The sequence below is a fragment of the Desmodus rotundus genome, chromosome 3 (assembly GCF_022682495.2).
Source record: "Desmodus rotundus isolate HL8 chromosome 3, HLdesRot8A.1, whole genome shotgun sequence".
In the NCBI taxonomy this organism is placed as follows: Eukaryota; Metazoa; Chordata; class Mammalia; order Chiroptera; family Phyllostomidae; genus Desmodus; species Desmodus rotundus.
This window is the reverse complement of record NC_071389.1, coordinates 180821150-180841508: the sequence shown is the minus strand read 5'-3', so window position 1 is coordinate 180841508 and position 20359 is coordinate 180821150. Positions and strand designations below refer to the sequence as shown.

The window sequence follows — 20359 nt, the reverse complement described above, 5'->3', positions numbered from 1 at the left end:
TAGCCTTTTAGTAGCTGTGGGATCTGGGGCAAAGAACTTGAACTTCAGGTTCAAAAGGAATATCTTGTAAGGTAGTTTGGGAAATTATTATGTTAAATACATATGAAGTTCTTGTCACTGGTATATATCAACAATTTAGCGCCTAACATCACTATGCTCTATACCTTCAGGGAGATACACTCCAGGGGAATACTATTGCTTCGGGGGCGGGGGTGGGGGCAGTGCAGAGAGGTCACACATCACTTTGAAAGTTTGATTAGAAACATAAAACCTTTCATCCCCAGCCAGGTAGCTCAGTTGGTTAAAGGTTGCCCCTATACACCAACACTGTGGATCCAAACCCCAGTCAGGGCACATACAGGAATCAACCAATGAATGCACAAGTAAATGAAACAACAAATCAATCTCTCTCTCTCCCTCTCTTTCCCTTTGCCTCTCCTCTCTCTCTCTCTTCTTTTCTCTCTAAAATCAGTAAGTAAAATTAAATATATAGAGCTTCCAGTCAAGATGGCGACGTAGGCAGACATGGCTCACCACTTCGCACAACCACATCAAAATTACAACTAAAATATAGAACCATCGCTCAGAAAAGTCAGAAATCAAGTTGAATGGAAGTCTGACAACTATGGAATTGGAGAAACCACATCCATTCAGACTGGTAGGAGGGGCGCGGACAAGGAACAGGTTGGCCCCACGACCACATGGATAAAAATTTGGGATGGATATCTCAGGGGCAAGGAATCCCAGACACACACCAGGCCCCCCAGCCCAGGATTCCAGTGCCAGAAAGATAAGTCTCCACAAATTCTGGTTGAGAAAACCAGTGGGGATTGAGTTGATGGAGGATGACGCTGCTGAAGCCTTAAGCAGTTTCTCTTGCAGAACCCACACACAGACTCACCTACTCAGACTCTCTCCTTCTGGGCTCCAGCACCAGGGTGGCAGCTTGAAGGGCACCAGTGGTAAACAGGGAGAGACTGAAGTATCCGGCATCAGGACAAGCAGAGTCCATTGTCCCTTTGCTGAGCCCTCCCCACACCAAGCCTGTAGGTTGGTACCAGATCTGGGATTCCATCAACCTGGCTAACACTGTGTTAGCCAAGGTGTGACCCACCTTGGAGATCCACAGAGGCTCTACCCCAACTAACATACAGGCCCACCCAAGCTGCTTTTCTGTAAGAATGGCTAGTTTTCTCTCCTAAATCCTATCAAACAAGCAACAGCTGGCTTCAGTGAGCCCTAGCAGCAGCCAGATTACAGTCACAGTTTGGCTTCACCTGGGAATCTCCAAGCCCAGCACAAGTAGCAGCCATCTCAGATAGCTTTACAGCTCAGGCAGGGTGCCCCAGGCAAAACACAGGTGGGGGCTGACTTGGCCTGCACCGCCAGGAAACCTAGGACAGCTACAGACCACATCAGAGCACCACCTAGTGGACAGCTACAGACCACATCAGAGCACCACCTAGTGGACAGCTACAGACCACATCAGAGCACCACCACCCTGCCCCTGCACAGCGGATCCTCCACAGACAGTGGAAGTTAGTGGTAAGTGGTCACAGCCAAACCTTGCAGCTGACTGCCCTGGGTAAATCCCTCCCATTGATCAGCCAACAGCAACCAAGGCTCAACTACAAGAGGAGGGTATACTCAGCCCACACAAAGGGCACACCTTGAGCAACCAGCTTGAGTGATAGGGGAGGCTGTGCCACTGGACCCTACAAGATACCTACTACATTAGGCCACTCTACCAAGACATGGAGTCAAAGCAGCTCTACCTAATATATAGAAACAAATACAGGGAGGCTGCCAAAATGAGGAGACAAAGAAACATTGTCCAAATGAAAAAAAAAGATCAAAACTCAAGAAAAAGAGCTAAATGAATTGGAGATAAGCAATCTGTCATATGCAGAGTTCAAAACACTGGTGATACAGATGCTAAAGGAACTTAGTGGGGACCTCAACAGCATGAAAAAGACCCAAAAACGAAGGATACACTAAATTGAAATCAAAACAACTTACAGGGAAACAACAATAGAATGGATGAAGCTAAGAGTCAAATCAATGATTTGGAACACAAGGAACAACAAAACAACCATGCAGAATAACAAGAAGAAAAAAGAATCAAAAAAATTGAGGATAGAATAAACAGCTTCTGGGACAACTTTAAGAGGTCCAACATTTCCCTCATAGGGGTTTCAGAAGAAGAAAGAAAGCAAGAAATTGGAAATCTATCTGAAAAAAAATAGTGAAAGAAAACTTCCCTAATTTGGTGAAGGAAATAGACATGCAAGTCCAGGAAGCACAGAGAGTCCCAATTATGATGGATGCAAAGAGGTCCACTCCAAGACACATCATTATTAAAAGGCCAAAGGTTAAAGATAAACAGAATCTTAAAAGCAGCAAGAGAAAAGAAGTTTGTTACTGGAAAGTTGCCAGATGGGAGGGGGAAGGGGGAGAATGGGTGAAGAGGTGAGGGGATTAAGAAGTACAAATAGGTAGTTACAGAATAGCCATGGGGATGTAAAGTACAGTATAGAAAATGGAGCAGCCAAAGAACTTATACACATGACCTATGGACAAGAACAATGGTGAGGGGATTGCCTGAGAGTATAGGCACTGGGTGGAGGCGGGAAGATGGGGTAAATCAGGACAACTGTAATAGCATAATCAATAAATATAAGTAAAATTAAAAAATAAAATGAAGTGAAAATGGAAATAATTAAATATAAATATAAATATATATATATATATATAACCTTTCTCTAGATAGAAAAATCAGCTAATACAGCTAACCACAGGCACACATAGTTTTATATATAAATTCTAGATGTTCATTGACCACCAGAAGACTGACCACTAGTTACCAGGTTAAGAACCCTGAATACAGGGGAGAAAAACAAAATTAATATGACAAAAGAACTGAGGACTGGGTAATGTTCAAGAACGCCTGGAGGGAAATAAGAACTCTAACCAGGCCCACAGGTCCAAGGCAGGTATCCTCAGTTCTACAGTGCCCTCTGGTGGTGAGCTGTAACTATAGCATAGGACTCCCGTGCCAGGCTAGGAAACAGGATTCTGTGGGAAAGTGCTCCTGAGTCCCCCGCTCTCTGTGTCTCCCCCTAAACAAATCAAGTGGGTTCTGTCCACAACCATCTTCCCCACAGCACATCTCTTAGGCATTTAAAGTCTCCTGGAGAAGTGAAATGTTTCCAAGGACGGTTTTATCAATGGGTCCTCAGGAAGACTAGCAGTTTCAGGGGAAAAAGCTATCAATGTTTTTCACTGCCTTTCACAAATTTGAAATATGTCATTGATTATGGCTGTCAGAAATATCTCATTATGTTAATAATTATTGCATTTCTGCCCTGGCTGGTGTGACTCAGTGGATTGAGCGCCCGCATGTGAAAGGTCACCAGTTCAATTCTTGGAATCTGGGCCTTGGGATCTAGGCGGGTCCCCAGTTGGGGTCCTGTGAGAGGCAACCAATCGATGTATCTTTGGTGCATAGATGTTTCTCTCCCTCTCTTTCTCCCTCCCTTCCCCTCTCTCTAAAAATAAATAAGTAAAACCCTTTAAAAATAATAATCATTGCATTTCTAATACTACAATCTTAAAGGTTTCAGAACTGCTTTAAATAAGAGGGGCATTTACCTTGGCTAATCATATTTTCCTGGCATATGCATATCTTTGTTTATGTTTTAAAATGCGCTTCATGTGTCTCCAAATTACAAAAAGTTATTACTGGCTAAAAAGTGCTTTATTGACTTAAGTAGCAAGGAAGATGATAATATAGATCTAGCAAATCAGAACAACATCATCCATAAGCAGTGCCCAGAGTTCCAGTGGAAATGTATGTCTGTATGTGCTGGGACGAAGGAAAACTCATCATCTGCACAATAAGCAAAAAGAAGCTGCAGACAGGAACTGCCATCAGGATGATCTGGAACCTGAGTTTTATTGAATTCGCCTCTCGTTCTCAATGTATATCAGCTGTGATATGTCAAAACACAGCTGGAAGTCATCAAAGTGTCTGTATTGGTTACAGTCAGAGCCTACTGATTTTCTCCAGAATAAACACTAAATAACATTTCCCAGAATAAAAATTTAATTTTGGGTTAAAGACAGAGCAAGTTGCCCGGGTCTGTGTGGCTCAGCTGGTTGGAGCATCATCCAGTAACCAAAAGGCTTCAGGTTCAATCTCTAGTCTGGGGACACATGGGCTGCAACCAATTACTGTTTCTCTCTTACATCAATGTTTCTCTATCTCCCTTGCTCTCTCTCTTTCTCTCTAAAATCAATGAAAAAATGTCCTCGGGTGAGAATAAAATAAAATAAGACAGAGAGAGGCACCAAGAACATAGCACAGCGCTCAAAGTCAGACTCATTCCTTAGAACAAATACAGGTACAAGACGCACAGCAACACAGAAGCCGGCTGTGAACAAACCAGCTGTGAAGTCCATGACAGAAATGCTGAGGGAGAAAGCGGTTTTATCAAACGCCACTGCTGGGTGTCACACAAAGACAGCCAACAATGTGCAAGAGCAACCACCAACACGTATGGCTGCTAGCTTTCAGTTCTCATTATGGTTAGCTAAAATCCTGATGTACAGACTGTGAACAGCTTTTAGAAAGGGGGAGTGTATGTGATGGTGAAGAAGTCATTGGATTTTTGCTCCCCTATCTCTAAAATTCCCTACGACCAGACAAAACATTTGTGTTACTAGAGATTATTTTGTGAATGAAAAAGACACAGTGGAGTCAGTACAGGTGGAGCACTGGCTTTAGGAGCAAGAAGGCAGGGAGTTGATATTCTAATAAAAGAGGCTGTGCCTCTCTTTGTTTTGGTTTTTGTTCTGAAAGTTGGGAATGATGATGATAATAATAGTAATAATAGTGACTATTTCATACTTTGTGGTGAAGATTAGTGAAGAAATTCATGTCAAGTGTTTAGGGCAATGTCTGGCAGAGGTAACATACTCAATAAAAGTTATCTGTTGGAATTTCCTCAAAAAACTAAAAATGGAACTGCCTTTTGATCCAGTGATGCTGCTGGGATTATACCTTAAGAATCCCAAAACACCAATTCAAATGAACCTATGCACCCCAATGTTCATAGCAGCACAATTTATAACAGCTAAGTGCTGGAAACAGCTTAAGTGCCCATCAGTAAATGAGTGGATCAAAAAGCTGTAGTACATCTACACAATGGAATACTACACAGCAGAAAGAAAGAAGGAGCTCCCACCCTTCGGGACAGCATGAATGGAACTGGAGAGTATTATGGTAAGTGAAGTAAGCCAGGAGGTGAGGGACAAATACCATAAGATTTCACCTATAAGAGGAACCTAATCAACAAAACAAACAAACAAACAAAATAGAACTGGAGCCATGGAAACAAGGAACAGACCGACAGTAACCAGAGGGGGGTGTGCAGGGCAGTGGAGAGCAACAGAGGACAAATTAGGACAACTGAAGTAGAACGATAATAAAATATTCAAACATACAAAAATAAAAAATAATTTTAAACGTTATCTGTTATTATTATCACCCCATCGATGCCAGTTTGAATGCTGTTTAATTCACAGAGAACCACTGACAGTCCTCAACATGCCTCCTGAACCCTCCCGCGCCCAGTTCAGTGTTGAAGGAAGTAGAAAACATTTTCACCATGATTCAAGCTGCAGTCACTAAGGATGCATTCTTTTCAACATGTTCACGCAGAAATAGGCAGCAAGTACAAGAACTGCTTCCTCCTCCCCACGCCTAGGAAGTCTGCTGACTCTAGAGGGCAAAGGTGCTCACATGAATTTGGTTTGTTGTAGCATCTTTATTGAGATGTAATTCACATTCATAAAATTCATCCTTTTAAAGGGTGCTCCTCCGTGGTTTTAGGTTTCACTGTGTCGTGTAACCATCACCATTATCTAATTCCAGAACATTTCTATCATCCCAGGAAGAAACCCCGTACTTGTTAGCAGTTAGTCCAAATTCTCTCTCTGCCCCACCCCCTGGCGTCTTTCACTTAGCACACCATTTTCAAGGCTTATCCATGTTGTAGCTTGTACCAGTTCTTCATTCCTCCTGATGGCTGAATAGTATCCCATCATATGGATACACCATTTTTTGTTCATCTACTCACCACCCGATGGACTGGGTTGTTTCTGCTCTTTAGCTATTGTGAATAAGGCTGCTATGGACATGCATGTGCAAATTATTGTGTGAACATGTTTTCAGTCTTCTAAAATGTTTTCTCTTAACTTTTTAAAGAAGGTATTTTGTTATTATTATTACTTTTAATCCTCACCCAAGGATATGCTATTTGATTTTTTAAACAGAAGGGATGAAAGGGAGTGAGAGAGAGAGAAACATCGATGTGAGAAAGAAGCATCAATTAGTTGCCTCACTTTTACAGACAGAGGAAGGGAGGAAGGAGAGAAAGAGAAACATCAATGTGTGGTTGCCTCTCGCTCACCCCCTGCTGGGGACCCAACCCACAACCTAGGCATGTGCCCTGACTGGGAATCGAACCACGATCCTTTGGTTCATAGGCCCATGCTCAATCCACTGAGCTACACCAGCCTCAGGCTCTCTAAACTTTTTGAGGAACTGTCAAACTATTTTCCACAGCAGCTGAACCATTTTACATTCCCACCAACAACATGTAAGAGTTTCAATTTCTCTACATTCTCACCAACACTTATTTTCCTTTTATTATTATTATAGCTATCTTAGTGAGTATGAAGTGATATTCCATTACGGTTTTGATTTGCATGTCCCTAATAACTAATGCTGCTGAGCATCTTTTCATGTGTTTACTGGCCATTTATTTATTGTCTTTGAAGAAATGTCTATTCAAACCCTTTGCCCATTTTTAAATTGTTGTCTTTTTATTGTTATTATGGACAGTTCTTTATATATTCTAGATACCAGACTCTTATCAGATATATGACTTGCAAATATTTTCTCCCATTCTGTGAGTTGTCTTTTCACTTTTTTATTAGTGTCCTTTAACGCACAAACATTTTTTATTTTGATTAAGTCTAGCATAGAATCATACTTATTTTTTCTTTGATTGTTTGTGCTTTTGGTGTCATATCTAAGAAACCATTGCCTAATCCAAGATCATGCAGATTTTCACCTATGTTTTTTCCTGAAAGTTTTACTTTTAATTCGTACATGTACGTCTTTGATCTATTTTGAGCAAAGCTTCGTATATGGTATTAGGTAGGAGTCCAGCCTTCCCAGAATGATTTGTTGAAAAAGTTATTCCTTCCATATTGAATGGTTTGGCACCCTTGTCAAAAATTAATTGCCTTTACATATGGGTTTATTTGTGGACTCTGAATTCTATTCCACTGATCTGCCTGTATTGCTGCCAGTAACACAGTCTTGATTACCACAGTTTGTTGCGAGTTTTGAAATTGGGAAGTATGAGTCCTCCAACTTTGTTTTGGTTATTCTTGGTTCCTTGCAATTCTATATGAAATTTAGGACCAGTAAGTCTATTTCTAAAATAAAAAAGCAGTTTTGATCGGGATTGCATTGAATATGTAGACCAATTTAGTGAATATTGTCATCTTAACAATATTAAGTTTTCCAGACGATGAACGCAGATGTCCTTAGATTTATTTAAATTTTCTTACATTTTTTTAAACAATGTTTTAAAGTGTACAAGTCTTGTACACCTTTGGTTAAATTTTTCCCTAAGTATTTTATTCTTTTTGATGTTATTATAAATGGAACTGTTTTCCTATTTCACTTTCAAATTCTATACTAGTGTGTAGAAATACAACTGATTTTTTAATATTGATTTTGTATCCTACAACCTTGCTCTAATCAGTGTTTTTGTAAATTCTTTAGGATTTTCTCTATATAACATCATGTCATCTGCACATACAGAAAATGTTGCTTCTTTTCTTCCATTACACTAGATTTGGAAATGCAGAGTGACACTTTGTGACACTGACAATGTTAATAAAGAGCATTTCTCCAACTGCTAATGGCGTACACCTGCGTGACACATTAGAACCCATGTCAGGATCAAAATTTCACAGTTTTAATGTTGGGGATACAGTACCAGGATTTCTTACAGCTAGAATTCTGGCACTACTGCATCATCAAAGTTTTACTATTTCCCAACACTTGATTTGTGGGTTTTTTTGAGAAAGAAATAAAAAACACATTATTGAGTGTATTTTTAAACCACTGTAATAAAATTATAAACTTTGTTATGCATATTTTACCACAATTTTTTTAAAAAACTTGAAATTATATATCAGAACAAAAAGTACTTTCCAAAGCTGAACAAAGCCAAGGATTACACAAGAATCCATTTGCCGCCATCCCAAGTTAAAACAGTCCATCTTCCAACTTTTGAACATAATATGCTTGCAGACTTAGGCCCTGGCAGTTCTGCGAACCATGTCCACGAGAACGTTCTCCCTGGTTCTGTGTCCAAGTTCCATCTGCTTCTCCAGGACTATCTGATGAAGGACTTGATGCCATCCCTTAAGGTTCCTAATTTAATAGAGCAGTCACGGCTCATACAAGAACCAACGGATGAATGCATACCTGAATAGAACAACAAATCTCTCTCTCTCTCAATCGATCAATAAAAAAGTGCTTCTTAACTGACTGAATACAGGACTTGAGCTGAGGCTCAAACTATCAGACAGCAAACCAAATATGAATGCCTTTGCAAAGGTTACAAATGATATCTTTCTCATTGATTTAAAACAAAACCGTTATTACTTTTTATATGTTTTATTTCATTCTTTTACAATTTGTGACAATTTTTAAAAAGATTTTTTAAATTTATTTTTAGAGAGAAGTGGAAGGAGGGAGAAAGTGAGGGAGAGAAACATCCATGTGCGAGAGCAACATCAATCCCTTGCCTCTCACACTCTCCCAACCGGGGACCTGGCCCGCAGCCCAGGCGTGTCCCCCGACTGGGAATCAAACTGGCAACCCCTTGGTTTGCAGGCTGGCACTCAATCCACTGAACCACACCAGCCAGGGCCAATTTTTAAAATTTATCAAAAAATTTGGCAATTCGTAGGGAGCAGACACCCATTAAAAGGGTCTGTGGATGCCAAAGGCTAGCAGAAAGGAGATTTAGAAAGCGCACTGGACTGTGAGCCGAGAGGCCTAGATTCTAGTTCTGTTTTCACCCTGGCCATGTTTATCAAATTCTGTAAGTCTTCGGCTCCCTATTTTAGAATAGACTGACATTTCCTCTCCTGGCTTCCTCACACGGCTTCTCAGAAAGCAAATGAGGAAATGGATGCCCAAGTGCTTTGTAACCTTTGTAAGTCTTTGCACAAATGTATGAGGTCAGATAATCTTTTAAAAAGCCATCTGTCCCTTTGGCTTCCCTTTCTTTCTACTCCTTTGTGTATGTCCCTGTCAGACTGTTCTCTTTCCACCACCCTCGTTGGCTATGTCTCTGACCCCCACCACCATCTGGGGGAACAAACCCTGCTCGTCCCTGGTGAAGAAAGTGGCCAGTTATCAATCTCTCCCTCGCTCTACCTCTTCTGTGCCCCACGGTTCTCTGTCGATCTCTCTCCGTCTCCTGGGATTCTTTCATACTTATTTGGATGGAGCGTGTTTCTGATCAGCTTGGAGCTGCACAGCTCTGTCTCACTCACACACACTGTACACACCCCCAGGCCCTTCTGCAGACATCTGTCCCTTAACCCCATTCAGCTTCTTGCACAGCCTCTGTCTCATCCCCTCCCAAGGACACCCACACTTGACATTCCACAGATAAACTCTCTCCCCCGTCACCTCTGCTACAGGCCAGGAAGCTCTGCAGGGTTCTGATCCAGAAAATGGGAGAAGACCGCCCCGCCCTGCAAACCCCACCCTCTAGGAATGGGTTTATGCTTCATTGTTGGCGGCAACCATAGTAACAGCAGGTGGCTGAGTCAGACGGTAATAAACAGGATTCTTTACTAATAAAGTCTCCTGACACAACGCTGGAAGGCAGGGCCTTGGGTTTCTTGGTTTGGCCTCTGAGAACCTCCTAGAACAGTAGAGCTCTCAGATTGTGATATTAGATAATGCCAACGAGCACAGGGAAATTATTTGCCATTTTTCTGTAGTCCTTTCTTAAGACCTCAAGCCCCACCTGAACCAAGTTCCCTATCCCGAGCTTCTTTGCATTCCACAAACTCACCATGCTGTCTCTTGGCTCTTAACTTCCCTACTTGAGCTTCCAGTTCCCTGAAACTCTCTTCCTTCTTTTATTTACTTAGAAAACACCTATTTGTCCTTCAGATTTCAGGCCCCTTCAATGTCAGGAACCCCATAAAAAATGGAATCTTACTTCTCTCTTGCTTGAGTAAAGGTTGGAGATGCAGGGCACTCTCTCTGGAGTCCTCGGTGTCCCAGGCCCCTCCCACTCTGCCAGCCCAACAGTGGCCCTGTCCGCCTCATGGTCCAGGATGGCAGAATCTGCATTCTGACAGCAGGATGGAGGCAGGAGCCAGTAGAAGAGGAGCCAAGGGTTGTGCTGTACAACAGGTCGCTAAATTCGCCAGGAGTACTCGGTGCAGCTGGGAGGCAATCGATTTCCAGCATTGCCTCCTTCCTGAAATATTCCTGCTTGCAGTCAAGGCATCTTCCTGTTCTCTTGTCCCACCTGCCTGTTGACATGCGCCACTGTTCTGCCGCTTGATGAGAGAAAGGCAGAACTCTTATCAGCCGGGTGCAAGAGCAGGGTGGTGGGGACAGTCCCCTCTCACCCCATACTGAGGGCCAGCAATAGGGTGCATTGTCTATACAGAATTTTAAAACAGTGATCAACCAAAAGCCGGCTGCCCTTTATTATCACCTTGACCAGCAATTCTAAACATCGGTGATCAAACACTCCTCCCAGAAAAAGTATTGTGTTGGTCTAAGTTCTAAATCTACGCAAATGCTGTAGTACCATTGGCTTTTCGGGGGGACCAAAATTTTTGCCACCCCTGCCCTGGCCAGTGTGACTCAGTTGGTTGGAGCATTGTCCTGTAAAATGAAGGGTCTCAGGTTTGATTCTTGGTCAGGGCACACACCTGGGTTGTGGGTTCAGATATTTCTCTCTCTCTGCCTCCCTTCCCCTCTCTCAAATTAATAAGCATGTCCTAGATGAGGATAAAAATAAGTAAATAAATAATTTTGCCACCCCAAAATATGCCTTTTAGGACATTGATCTTAAGCTGGTTACTAAGAAAAAGAAGAAGCTGCCCTCCCTCCCAGGAGCGCGCCCACACCTTTCCCTTCCCCCGCCCCCTATTCTTCCCCCACCCCCACAGGCACCATCTCCTAAACTCTAAGGGACCCCAAGAGACTTGCCACTAGGAGACAGCTACAGGCAGCAGCAGCTTGTCCTGGACTAAATCCCTGAACCTGACCCCAAGGCCCCCTTTTCTCTGACTTCTCAGTGAGCCAAAGCAGCCCAGCATAAGCTAATTTCCCCGCCTAGTCTCTCTCCTGTTGCTTTTTCTCCTAGGCTCTTCCTTGTTCCAATGTCCCAACTTTAATAAACATCCTCAAAAAATCGAAGAAGAAAGAAGAAGAAGGAGGAGGAGGAGGAAGGGGAAGAGGAGGAGGAGAAGAAGAAGAAGAAACAAAAGATTCAGAAAGAATTTTTGACCCTCCCCCTTCCCTGACTAAAATAATTCAGATAGAAAATCCTGGTTAAAGGATTATAATATAAACTGAAATTGGCAAATGGAGAAATCTAGCAAAGACTGTTACCTTTCCCTCTGTGTCCCATTTTTTCTGGGTGAGGGGGACTCCCTCTGTCTTAGTGTGAAGAGATTAGTTTATCAGATACTTTTCTTACCTTAAGCCAAGATTGGGGCACTGTGAGGCCACAGGGCCTTTGCTGGGCCCGGCAGAAGCTGAAGGAGAAGTTGAATAGAAGAGGAGGTGAGTGATCCAAAGGTAGATTTTATCTTCTTGGAATTTCTTGGGGCAGAGCTTGGAGTCAGGTGTCTTAACGTCCAGGTCTGAGACCCCTCCTGCTCTTCCTACCTTCAGTCCCCAGGGGGGCTGTGGAATCTTCGTGAGGCCAAAACAGGGCCTTTGTGGCTCAGGAATCCCTGGTAGGTTCCTCAGCAGGCGCAGCTAAGGCGATGACGCTGAGTCCCCCATCAGTGATTGTCCCCGACTCCTCTCTCTTCCCGTGCAGCTCAGGCCTTCAAGAATGACAAGAAAGCAACAAAAGTGAATGCTCTCCTGAGGTGTTTTATTTCATGGCTGTCCACCTGTGCCCCATTGCACCCAGGAGCCACAGTCTCCCCTAGTGGCAGCCCCTGGAAATGCAATGAAATTTGACTTGGTTTCTGGAGCCAGGAGTAGACAGGCCCCCAAGTCCTGCTGATTGATGTCCTTGGCAGATGACCCCCGCTTCTGCCTGATAACCTCCATCAATGCTGCTCTGAGAGTCTGTGCCTTTCTTCAAGTGGCTCTGATCAGTGACAGTGTGGTCACTTCCTTCAAGCCCCATTCGCTCCAAGCAATCACCTGATTTCCCGTCAGGTCTATACTGACATTGGGTTACCGCCTCCTCAGCTTTAGGGTGAGCAAAAGTGCATGCATTTAAGAAGTTTAAGGCTCTGGATAAGTTTTCAAAGTTAGAACAGGCCCACTCCCTTCCACGGTCAACCACTACTAGCTCTGTGAGCCTTAGCACTTAGTCCAGGGTCACAGCCAGCCCTTGCTCGCGGCACACGTATTTTTTGGCTGACAGTCTCCTCTCATCTCAGTATGACACATGGTGCCCAGCCCAGGAAGAAGGGCGGATATTTTACTCTTAGAGCAAAGGCTAACACAACAGCCCTAAATCATTATTTCTAATTTAATTTAACAAGCCTGATTTTCAGGAAGTTCTTTCTCACGTCTGACCCAAATACCTCCATCTCGAGCTTAAAGTAATTTCCTCATGCTCTGGGAAATATCATGAACCCCTCTTTGGATAATTAAACCGCAGTTTGGGCCACTTTAGCAGGCTCCAGAACCCCATCCTATGGAGACCCAGGTTCACAGTCTGGTTCATATGGACGGGCAGCTAGATCTCAGTGCCCACCCTGTGTGCCAGGCAGTGTGCTGCATGTGCACTAATCAACCTCCTCCCTTCTGCAGCCCAATGAAACAGGCACTCCTGCTATTATCCCATTTGATAGAGGTTAAGACTGAGTCTCCGAGGTAAGGTGACTTGGCTAAGGCCACAAAGCCAGCATACAGAGCAGCTAGGATCAAATCCCCACATCTAATAAGGCTTTAGCGTGGGCATTTGTTCTAACCGCTGGCCTCCAATCAGGAGGCCTCTGTGAGCACTTAGGCCTGCTGTCTCCCTGTGTCCTCGCTCCCATTTTGTGTTGATCTCCACCCTACATGTACATTAATCCTTCTGGCCCTTTAGTCGTGGCCTTCTGCCTCCCTAGCGTGCTTTGTTCCCTGTCAGTGTCCTTGTTCAAAGGCAAGCCCTTCACAAGTGTTCTGGGGTCAGGTCAACTTGGCTTCTCTAAGTCTCCATCCTCATATGTAAAATGAGGATAATTGTACTCAATTTTAGGATCATGATAATAAGACCAGCTACCTTTTTAATAAAGCAATTACTACATGCAGGCATAATCAAGCAATTGACACATCTCATTCCATTTAATCCTCACAAAACACTACGAGCTACACATTATCCTCCTGTTAACAGATGAAGAAACAGTCTCAGAGAGGTTACATTCCACCTTCAAGATGACGAAGTTAGCAAGAAGAAAAGCCAGGATTTGAACTCAAATTGTCTCATTCCAAAAACACTGTCTTATAGGGAAAAAAAAAATCGCTTGCTCTGGTTAAAGCCTGCCATAAGGCAAGAAACCCAAAGAAAACTGACTACCTTGTTTTGATCCTAAAGGTCATCTCGGCATTCAAAGAAACAGAAATCTAACTCACAAAGCCTTGAGAAATGGCCTTGGTCTTTGCTAAAGGCTGTTGACCTGTAACACATGGTCCTGTGGCTCACCACACAGCAACATTTTCTTTAAAAAAAAAATCGTCTTCGCATGTCACTCCCTGTCCCCAAAACATCACAGCATCTGTTCAGACTTCTCCCACTCTCTTCTATCTCCTCCCAACCCCTCTTCCTGATCTCTCCCCTCCCGTAGCTGCATTCTCTTTCCTTATAGAGTCATCTACCTTGTCTTCCCTTTGACAGTGCTGCCCACCCTTCTCAGTAAAAGCAAAGATTCTTCTGGAAACCCACCATGCTCCAAAGGTGGGTAGTAAGCCCAAATAAGAATTGAATGTGATTTTCTGTTGGGCCCTCAATACATATTCAAGGCAGGTAGAAGGAAATCCTAAGGGGCTGAGTAGACAGCTGAGAAGAGCTTTAGAAAACTACTTTCCTCCTGGGCCCCCCCTTCCACCTCCCTATCTTCCCCCTCCACCCATATCCAGGGGAGGGAGGAAGAAGTGAATTTATTTGTCCCTCTTTACCATCTGACTCAATTCTGCCCATTTTACATTTTACAAGACCCAGAACAATCCCTGCCTGACCCTCCCAACCACCCTTCAGTCCACAGCATCATCTCCTACCGTTGTTGTTACCGTTTGTCTTGACTTTATTGTTACCAGACTTTCCATGATGGGTGTCTCCTCTCCTTAGCTATGCCGTAAGCTCCTTACAAGGAGGACCTTGTCCCTTCACAGTGTCCATCAAGGGGCTGGGCACATGAATTCATGGAACTTGAAATAGGTATTAATAAAATATTTGATAAGGAAGTCGTTGTGGAATGATGGTTAAGAGCCTGGCTCTTAAGAGTCTGCATGCTGGGTCCATCTCTGTGGTAGATTGCCCCCAGGTTTCCATGCCTCTGTGGATCTATGCCAGCTGGCCGCATCTTCCCACAATCTCTTTGGGCATGGCCTGGTGTTGCTTCGGCCAATAGAGTGGAAGGAGTGATGAGGTACTGGTTCCAATCTTAGGTCCCAAAGGCTCTGGGTCCCTTCATTCTCTCTCCGAATCTCCCCAGCATCATGAGAACAAGCCCAGGATAGCTTCCTGGAGGACGAGAGGCCATGTGGAGGACAGCCAAGTCATCCCAGCTGAGGCCATTCTAGGCCGGGCAGGAAAAAACTGACCCAGGGCCACAAATGCATGAGTGAGCCCAGCTGAAGTCAGCCTAGCCTGGTCCAAATTAGCAGAACCTCCTAGCTAGCCTATAGACTCACACACCAATGTAAATAATTGTTATTAGCCTGTTATTAAAGGTTTACTGGATGTTTGTTATGCCACATTTGCATGGCAATAGATAACTGGTACAACCATGTACCTGCTGTAAATTAAAATTTTAAATTTATTAAAAATTTATTAAATTTATTAAAATTTTGAAAAATAATAGAGTGATGTTTTGTATACCCCTTTCCCAGATTCACCCATTATTAACATTTTGCTCCACTTGCTCTCTCTCACACTATCTCTTCGTAGCCCTAGAACTGTTATTAGTATAAAATTGATCAAAACAGAAACATATTTTAAATTCCTATTAAACTTGAAAATTTAATGGGATTGTACTTCCCCAATAAGATGGACAGAACATCCCCTTGACATCTCCACATTTTTTCAGAAAAGGAGCGTAGTGCCGTTGTTGAGCTCAGGTATGGAGTCCTGGTTCTGCCACTTATTAGCAGTGTGGCCTTGGATAAGTTATTTAATCTCTCTGGGCCTCAAATTCTTTCTAATACAAGTATCTATCTCATATGGTCAGGTGAGGACCAAATAAGTTAGAATTATAAAGTGCTTGGAATATTACCTGGCATATCGTAAGTATAATTTATGTTATGATATAAATAGAATGCATCAATGAACAAATAATTAGGACCGGCCTGGATTGAGCAATTGAAACAAGACACAGGACCCCAGCACAGACACTGAGTGGAATGACATCTTACACAAAAAGGGCATCTTACCCTCGAAGAAAAGCTTAGATGAACTGGAAAAGGAGGCCGAAGGGGAAGAACAGTGAGTCCTTCGGCAGTCAGTTGTGAAAAGTTGTGAAGATATGACTTTGGAAGAATTGGAGGATAATGAAGACGAATTTAATGAGGAAGGTGAATGAGCTATTGGCATGTACAGGCAGCAGAGACTGGCTGAGTGGAAAGCAACTAAACTGAAGAATGAATTTGGAGAAGGTTTGTAGATCTCAGGAAAGGATTATGTTCAGGAAGTTACGAAAGCTGGAGAGGGCTTGTGGGTGATCTTGCACCTTTACAAACAAGGGATTCCCTCTGTGCCCTGATGAATCAGCACATGAGTGGACTTGCCAGGAAGTTTCCTGACGTCAAGTTTACCAAAGCCGTTTCAGCAACCTGCATACCCAACTACCCTGATAGGAATCTGCCCACAATATTTGTTTATCTTGAAGGTGATATCAAGGCTCAGCTTATTGGACCTCTAGTGTTTAGTGGCATGAACCTGACGAGAGATGACTTGGAGTGGAAATTGTCGGAGTCTGGAGCAATCAACACAGACCTGGAGGAAAACCCTAAGAAACCCACGGAAGAGGCCTTGCTGTCCTCCGCGCGGTGCGGTGCTCCGCCCCCCTGAGGAGGGGCAGTGACTATAGGAGGAAGACCGAGGCTGTGCTGGGTAGCATGATGGGCTTCCTAATGTCACAAATCATCTGGATTCTTTTAAAAAGGAAAAAGTAGGAATGAATCCTTTGGTTTTTAGCCTTTTACAATTATGTTTCAAATCTCATAGATCTCAGAAATATCATTTCTGGGAATCCTATTGAATTTCTTAGAACTCTTTTTAAATTAATATTTTCATAAAATAAAAACCAACTGTTGGTATGGCAAAAAAAAAAGTGTGATTTATTGTTACAATAGTCAGGGCTCAGAGCAAATGAACAACACGAAGCGGTCATAGTACTCCTAAGTTAGTGGCTTACAAAAATGTATTAATGATTGTTGTTAAACACATTCTTCTCAGGGGGATCGCATGCAAGTGTTGTTAAGTTAATCTATAAGAACACGGTAGGAATATTTTTGGAATGGTAGGAATAAGCAAATGAGTTGAGAACTAATTGACAGCAAGAAGGAGACTTGTACCCAAACTAAAAATAAACAATAAAATAAAGTGACTGTCCGTTATCCAATAATTTGGGGGTAAAAATTAATACAGCTTTTTCCCTACAAGTCAGTAAATGTTTACAAAAATATGAAATACTAAAGTGCCTCTGATATATGTTCCTTTTATTTAAAAATGTCACGATCATCTGCTGAAAGTAAATGTGAAACTTTCACTTCCTCTTTTTAGAAGACGTGCAGATACATATGCAAAGAAGAACAGACCCAGGCGGGATGCCTGAGAGTGCTGGCCAAGCTCTTTCTAACCACTGAGAACCGAGCAAGAGTAGCTGACAGTCATTGCCTAGACGCTTTTTAAGAATCACGAATGTGTTGAAGATAAACAGATAAGACATGGAGCTCTACCATGAGTTTGTCACCTGCATAGTATAAGGTACCATCACTTTCAGTATCTCATTGCTTCATGCCCAAGGGATTTTTCCATCCAGTAGGGGGTGCACAATAGGCAGCCACACATCGATGTTTCTCTCCCTCTCTTTCTCCCTTTTCCTCTGTCTAAAAATAAATTAACTAATAATAATTTAAAAAAAACAAGATGTGAGGAAAGTCTGGGACCAGACAGAAAGAAAGACAATTATCCAGGTCCCCTGTCTAGGGCAAGGGCCAGAGCCACTCAGTAGGGGCCAACCCACCAACCTCCCAATTCTTCAGTCTCCATTCAACTCCCTCAGCTGTGTTCCCCTCAGCCCATCACGTGTGCCTTCTCTCCATGGCACAGGAGGGGCTGGGGGACATGGAGGCTGTGACAGTCTGACAAGGAGGCCAGAACAGAACAAACAGAATGGGAGTCCCTTATCCCAGCCCACACACATACCAGCCACACCTCCAGCTTTAAGACTCCAGCTTTCCTGGGAACCTCTCCTCCCACAGAGGCTGAAGACAAGCCCTGGGGCAGTAGGTGGAGATTGGATCCCAGCGTTGAGGGAAGTGAAAAGGTTAACTCTTCCCGAGTCCACCCTGTCAGTCTAGCCAGCTCACCCCAGGGTGCTATGAGTCCAGGATTGTCTTTGGTGTTCTCTCAATTTCAATTTCCCTCTTACTCCTCCTTCCATCTCCTTCAGGGAGACATTGGGAGGAGAATCTAGGGATCCTTGGCACCAGCTCTCTCCGGGGCGTCATTTAATACTGCCAGTAATCACCACCTCCTGGTTTATTATTAGCTCTTTTTCCCTCATTGCTGCCCTTGTCATCCTGGGATCAATTGCAGGTATGCGCTCTCTCTCTCTCAATCTCTCTCTCTCTCTCCGCCCCCCACACCCCCCAACAACAACAGAAAACAGGGTAGCAATAAAAGACCCACATGCTATGAATGGGAAGAGAAAAAGGCTTCTCTCCACTGTAGCTCCTGCCCCCAAACCCTCTGAGCCACTGGGAGAAAGGAAGCAGGAGTAGGACTCAGGGGTAAGAGGTACAGAGAACTCTTCTGAACCAACAGAGCAATCACATATCAGCAAGCTCAGAAAAAGAGAATATTGAAGGGCAATGAGGAAGGCAAGCAAAATTAGAAATCAATGAATGTTAAAGATTCCTCTCCCAAACAAAATAGAGTTATCAGTCAGAGTGAGGACTAAAACACTTCAGTTTATTTAGACGTTTAACACAAGGAGGGGACCAAAAATAACCAGAATTTATTTATTTAAAAAATTGTGTATTTATTCTTACATGTTCGAACTTCAGTCACCTTCAAAGTGCTCTGCATTTGATGCAATACACCTATCAAGATGTTTTTCCCACTGCTCAAAACAGTTTTTGAACTCGTCGATCTTGATGCCTTTTAGTGTTTCTGCCATTTTTTGTTTCACCTATTCCATGTTGGCAAAATGTTTCCCTTTGAGGATTTTTTTTCATTCAGGGGGAAACAAAAAAAGTCACTCATGGAGAAATCAGGTGAATAGGGAGGATGGGGCACAGGGGTCATGCTGTTTTTTGGTCAAAAACTGCCAAACAGCCACAGGGCGCTGTGGGCAGGTGGGCTCACCCATGATGAAATGGGCAAATGCTTTGAGTCTCCAAAAAAATTCAGTGAAACTGAACGCAGCCTCTCACAACAACACCATTCGGTACACTGATACAGATGGGTTCCTGAAGCACTCACCTAGTGGGGGAAGCCTGTACTACAAGGGGCTCACTCTCCAGGAGATAATTCCCATTTTGGGGGGTCCCTCCTCGTGGGCCCCCCCCAAATACCAGACAGGAGAGGAGAGTGGAGATCTTTCTCCTAGTGATATGAGATCATGCTTTTGAAAGTGTTTTATAAATTTCAGAATGCTCTACAAATGTAAGAAGTTGTATCAGTCCCTGCATAGCCAGTTCCCAGGAGGAAGATCACAGGATGGGGTAGAGGGCTGGGGGCACTCAGACCTACCTGCCTCCATCACAGGGCCTTTCGCTTCATCATCCTGAGATTATCATGATCACACATTCCTGGACACTTCTGATTCCCCGTATCCACCGCTTCGGTCATGGTTTAGGGATGTGAAAATGTGGTCCTTTCATGTCGTGCCCAACAAGTGCCCTTCCTTGAACAGGTCTGTTTCAGCAGCTGCTGTGGGTCCTGGGACAGCCCTTGTGAAGCCTGGGCTGTGCCTGCTTGCCATGCAGTGTGAGGTGCCCCCATCTGACGTGCTCCTGTCCTCCCACCCCTGTCCCAGGGAAGGGGAGAAGTGTTGGGTCAGGAGACTGCCACCCGGTGCAGTCCCTAGACCAAAGGCCAGGTTCGGCCTTCCACAGATGACTAGAGCAGTGAGTGATAAGGGTCACACTTTGGACTACAAGCCAGAGAGCCTCACTGGGGGCCACCAGCCCCTTCTGTAGGCTGTCCCGCTCCCCTACCTGGTTAAATGAAGAAGACGTAGCAGCGGGAGGAGGAGGAAGAGGAGGAGGAACATCACTAGGTGGTTCCCCTCGCCGCACCTCTCCCGCGCACCTAGCCCGGGATTTTTGCCTCATTACTCTGGCGCCTCCCGGGGGTCTGGCCGACAGGGGTGCATCTGAAGGTGCAGGCGCGGCTCCAGCCCTTCCGCTCTTGCTGGGTGGGTGGTGAGCTCAGGTGCAAAGGAAAGTGGGGAACGGAATCCCTGCGAAGCGAGCTCTCCTTCCCCGGGAAGGTGGTGGCTGCGTCTCGGGCAGGGACTCCGCAGGCCCTAAGGCTCCACGGGCGTCTTCACTGCACGGCCGGTCGGGTGCCCAGGGTGAGAGGGAGGTGCCTCCCTGCGTCCCCGC

General features: G+C 44.1%; 1 long non-coding RNA gene and 1 pseudogene across 2 annotated transcripts; one reads left to right on the top strand and one right to left on the bottom strand.

The window, feature by feature from the left end:
- Window positions 1–8745: 8745 nt before the first annotated feature.
- Window positions 8746–20207, bottom strand: LOC123478571 (uncharacterized). 2 transcript variants are annotated; one of them, XR_011651042.1, is made up of 3 exons: window positions 19503–20207; window positions 11832–12186; window positions 8746–10677 (listed from the first exon to the last, which is right to left on the bottom strand). It is a non-coding gene; the product is annotated as an uncharacterized lncRNA (long non-coding RNA). The 2 variants fall into 2 exon arrangements; XR_011651041.1 differs by having other exon boundaries at window positions 19970–20207.
- On the top strand, window positions 14782–16592 carry LOC112321985 (phosducin-like protein 3; annotated as a pseudogene).
- Window positions 20208–20359: the final 152 nt, after the last annotated feature.